The sequence below is a fragment of the Zingiber officinale genome, chromosome 10A (assembly GCF_018446385.1).
Source record: "Zingiber officinale cultivar Zhangliang chromosome 10A, Zo_v1.1, whole genome shotgun sequence".
NCBI classification, from domain to species: Eukaryota; Viridiplantae; Streptophyta; class Magnoliopsida; order Zingiberales; family Zingiberaceae; genus Zingiber; species Zingiber officinale.
This window is the reverse complement of record NC_056004.1, coordinates 98,588,977-98,594,120: the sequence shown is the minus strand read 5'-3', so window position 1 is coordinate 98,594,120 and position 5,144 is coordinate 98,588,977.

Below are 5,144 nucleotides of genomic sequence, written 5' to 3'. Positions count from 1 at the left end.
TGTCTGAACGACGACAGACGAGCAACCATCAACCCCTCAAGAGGCCTCGATCAGGAGCCCCGCTAAACGAACCCAGGACACATGCCGTGCAGCATGTGGCGACCCCTCCTCCAAAGGCTACAAATGACAAGATGTGGACACCTATGTTCTGCTCCTTCTATCAGTCAGCGACGCACAACACCCGTGATTGCTATGACTTAGTAGCTAGTAGGCCGGCCGAGTGAAGATATCGTCGTAGATCCCTATCACCTTATCAGCGACAAAGGCGCTGATCAACTGGTCGATGGGAAGAAGACGGGACAATAGTCGAATCACGCCACCATCGACCTCAGCGTGGGAGCAATATAAGTCCTGCCCGAGTCTCTGCCGAGTGGAACAAACTGTTGGCTCAAGAGGAAGAGAACCGGAGTAACACCGCTCGGGGAGAAATAGGAATGATAATCAGTGGGTCGATCGACAGAGATTCCAACCGGGCAAGGAAGTCACATGCTCGGTGACTTGAGATCCATGTTGTTGGCTGCAACAGGGAGAGAGCTGAAGGACCCGAAATCAGCTTTGGCCCTAGAGATTTAGAGAGAGTGGAGGTTCCTCATGATGATGCATTGATCATTCGAGCGGTGATTGTCAATTATACCATATATTAAACTTTTGTTGATACAGGAAGTTCGGTGAATATCATATTCAAAAAGGTGTTGGACCAGCTATAAATCGATTGGGATGAGCTGCTACCAATGACAACCCCGCTCTACGACTTCACGGGCAATGAAGTGTTGCCAATTGGACAGACCAAGCTAGCCATCTCACTCAGCGACGAGCCCTTGAAGAAGACGAGGACCACAAACTTCATTATGGTAGACGCACCGTCGACCTATAACGTTATATTAGGCCGACCAGCCCTCAACGACTTCCGTGTGGTAGTGTTCACCTACTGCCAGAAGATTAAGTTCCCGGTGGACGACAAGGTGGGAGAAGTCAAAGGTGACCAATTGGCTGCTTGGCAATGCCACGTTGAGATGGTCAAATGAGAAGCAAGGACCATTCAAAAAAAAATCCGCGTCTGGAGGTTAACACTATCATTGAGAAGCCCCCTGCGCTAATTTATGAAGAAAATGAGGAGGTTCAAATCCACCCGAGCCAGTCGGAGGTGACCACCTTCATTGTCGCTGATCTAGAGAATGAGAAAAAGGCAGAGCTCTCTGCCTGCCTTAGGCAGAATCATGACGTGTTCGCCTTGTCAACCCATGAGCTCCGCGGAATCTTACCGAGCGTAGTGCAACACGAGCTTCATGTCCGACCGGATGCCCGACCGGTGAAGTAAAAGAAAAGGGACTTCAGTACAGAGCAAAACCTAATCATCCGGACTAAGATAGAGAAACTACTGGAGGCTGGTCATATACAGAAAGTCTAATTTCCGAGCTGGCTCGCTAATGTGGTGTTAGTCTCCAAGCTGGGCAACAAATGACGGGTCTGCATCGACTTTCGTGACTTAAATAAGACGTGCCCGAAGGATTTCTACCCGCTGCCCTGGATAGACTAGATGGTGGACTCTACGGTAGGCTGCGAGCTGATCTACATGCTTGATGCATATTAAGGCTATCACCAAGTACCGCTTGCCAAAGAAGATCAGGAAAAGGTTAGGTTTATCACGGTCGATGGAATGTTCTGCTACAACGTCATGCCGTTCAGACTGAAGAATGCCGACGCCACCTACTAGAGGCTTATGAACAAGGTGTTTCAGGAGCAGATCGACCACAACTTGGAGGTATACGTCAACAACATATTAATAAAGATAGTCCAAGCTGCTGATCTATGTGAAGATATCGTGGAAACATGTCGAACCTTGAGGACATACGAGATGAAGCTGAACCCAAACAAGTGTTTGTTCAACGCTAAGAGTGGACGCTTCTCCGGATATATCATCACTAAACAAGGGATCGAGGTAAATCTGAGCAAGATCACGACCTTACAAGACATGCCACCGCTGCGCGGCTTGAAGGAGGCCCAATGGCTGACCGGACGGATCACCACATTGTCCAAATTCATATCTAAGTCATCCGACTGAAGCCTGCCTTTCTTCAAGGTGATGCGCGAGCGACTAAATTTCATTGGGATGTGGAGTACGACCGGGTGTTCGAAGAGCTCAAGGAGTATCTTAACTCCTTGCCTATCTTAGCTAAGCCGAGGGCTGAAGAGCCGCTTTGGATTTATCTATCATCCACCGAGTATGCGGTCGCCTCGACATTAGTTTGGTAAAACGACCATGAGCATCAACCCGTGTATTTTTCAAGTCATATATTGAAAGATGTCGAGTTCCGCTACACTAATCTTGAAAAGTTAGCCTACGCTTTGGTGATTGCCGCTCGAAGACTTCGCCCGTGCTTCCTGGCTCACCCGATCATCGTGATGACCAACAGTGCCCTGGGAAGAGTCCTGCTCAACCCCGAGGCATCCAAACATTTGATCAAATGAACAACTGAACTTAGCGAGTTTGATATTTAATATCAACCCTGAATGACAATAAAAACTCAGACCCTTGCTGATTTCATCACAGAGGTGAAAAACGCCGAGCCAGAAGCAACTTGGAGAATATATGTTGACGGTTCATCCACTCGACAAGGCAATGAGATCGACATTCTCCTCATTTCACCACGGGAAGGTCGGATGTAACTTTTCGTCCAGTTGGATTATAGGGCCACCAACAATGAAGCCTTGATAGCTCGCTTACATGCAGTGCACCATGTCGGAGCCACAAAAGTACTCATTCACTCAGATTCTCAACTGGTCGCCCAACAACTATCAGGGACTTTCAAGATTAGTAGCTCCCGACTCAAGCTATATACGGAAGCATTCGAGAAGTTGAAGATAAATTTTCAAGAGGTCACTATATAGAAAATCTCCCGATCGGACAATCAAGCAGCAGATGAATTGGCTAAGTTAGCTAGTTCATTATCACCTGTCATGATCAGCCAACCGATCGAACATGTTTCATTGGTGGTGTACATCGACCGTATGGAGAGAGTGGTCTCGAGTGATTGGAAAACGTCGCTTATTGAATTCCTCCGATCGGGTAGCACTCCGACCGACTAGGAGGCAGCGTGACTATTAAAGAAAAGGGTCGGATGATTCACCCTGATCGGAGATCAACTTTATAAGAGATCTTTCTTAAGGTCGTTGTTTAAATGTGTGGGCCTGGAGGACATGAATTATATCCTCCAAGAAGTACATCTTGGCTCTTGTGGAAGTCATCATGGCGGTCGTTCGTTGACTCAAAAGATCCTCCTGGCCGGATATTTTTGGCCAACTCTTCAAGAGGATGCTGCTCGGACAGTAGCCACCTGTCTGTCCTACCAAAGGTATCACAACATCCCACATCGACCAACCGAGAAGATGAAGACATCCACGGTGTCTTGCTCATTCGACCAATGAGGCATGAACATCGTGAGACCGTTTCCCATGGCGACCGGTCAGTGGAGGTTTATGCTCTCGTGGCAAACTACTTCTCAAAGTGGGTGGAGACTGAGCCACTAGCAAGGATAAGTGAGCAAATGGTCTAGCGACCATTCATTGACTTGAAAGATTCTCCTGGACGGATATTTTTAGCCAACTCTCCAAGAGGATGTCGCTCAGACAATAGCCACCTGTTTGTTCTGCCAAAGGTATCACAACATTCTGCATCAACCAACCGAAAAGATGAAGACATCCATGGTGTCTTGCCCATTTGACCAATAGGCATGGACATCGTGGGACCGTTTCCCATGGAGATCGGTCAGCGGAGGTTCCTGCTTATCGCGGTAGACTACTTCTCAAAATGGGTGGAGGCCGAGACAATAGCAAGGATAAGTGAGCAAATGATCATCAAATTCATCTGGCAAAACATCTTGTGTCGATTTGGCATCCCCCACCGGTTCGTCTCGGATAATGGGAGGCAATTCGCGGGTAATAGGCTCAAGGAGTGGTGTGAAGGCTATAACATCCAGCAGGTTTTCACCTTAGTAGCCTACCCCTAGAGCAACGACTAAGCAGAATTGACAAATCCGAAGATCTCGGCTCGACCACACAGAAGGCAGCTGGGTCGACGAGCTCCTGAGTGTCTTATGGGTACTTCACATGACTCAAAAAGAAACGACCAATGTAACACCATTCCAGCTGGTGTATAGAGGAGAAGAGTGGTCCCCATGGAGATTAGAACCGGGTGCAACTCTACGACGAGGGAAATACCCAGCGGAGGTTAATGGAGCTCGACTTGGTAGATGAATCACGGGATAAAGCCGCCGTCCGGCTAATGGCATACCGACAGTAGATGAGGCAGAACTACAACTGAAGGGTGATCCCAAGGTCTTTCTAGGTCGGAGATCTGGTGTGGAAGAAAATCAAACCGGTTGACGACGCCAGCAAACTCGAGGCACCATGGGGAGGACCTTACAAGGTCGTACAGAAACTATGCTCGGGAACCTACTACTTGGAGGATGAAGACGGAAGGCGACTCGAGCGGTCATGGAGTGTGGATCATCTCTAACCCTAAACCCTTGTTGCCATCAGCCGTCGAGCGGCGACCTTAAACCCTTATCGTCATCAACGGTCGAGCGACAACCTTAACCCCTTATCGCCATCAATGATCAAGCGACGACCTTAAATCCTTGTCGACATCAGCGGTCACTATCGACGATTGAGCGACGACCTTAAACTCTGCATCCACATCAAAAGCTGAGCAGCAGCTATAAACCCGAGACCGATGAAAAATGGCTCATCTAGGCAATTAATATGACGCCGATCGATGGGCCACGGAGCCACACTAGTGAAATATTTCGCTTCATGGTAAGTGGTTAACAACTCGAACCCTGAGCAATAGTGTAATGAAACATCTAAAAAGTATGAAAAGGAAAGCCGAACGACACAGAATTAAGGATTGACATTAAATAAAAAGGTCTGCGGAACGGGCAACCATCCATTAATACTCCGATAAAACCTACAAGCACATGAAGAGACAATACATAATTCGCTCAAGCAAGCTCACTCCAAAAAATCGAAACCATCATCGGGCAGCGATTTGTTGGGACCGAAATGTAGCTAGAGGGGGGGGGTGAATAGCTCAGCGCGATCTCGTGCTCTTCGTTGCTTGTTTCTTGTGGTGAAATACAGCGAAA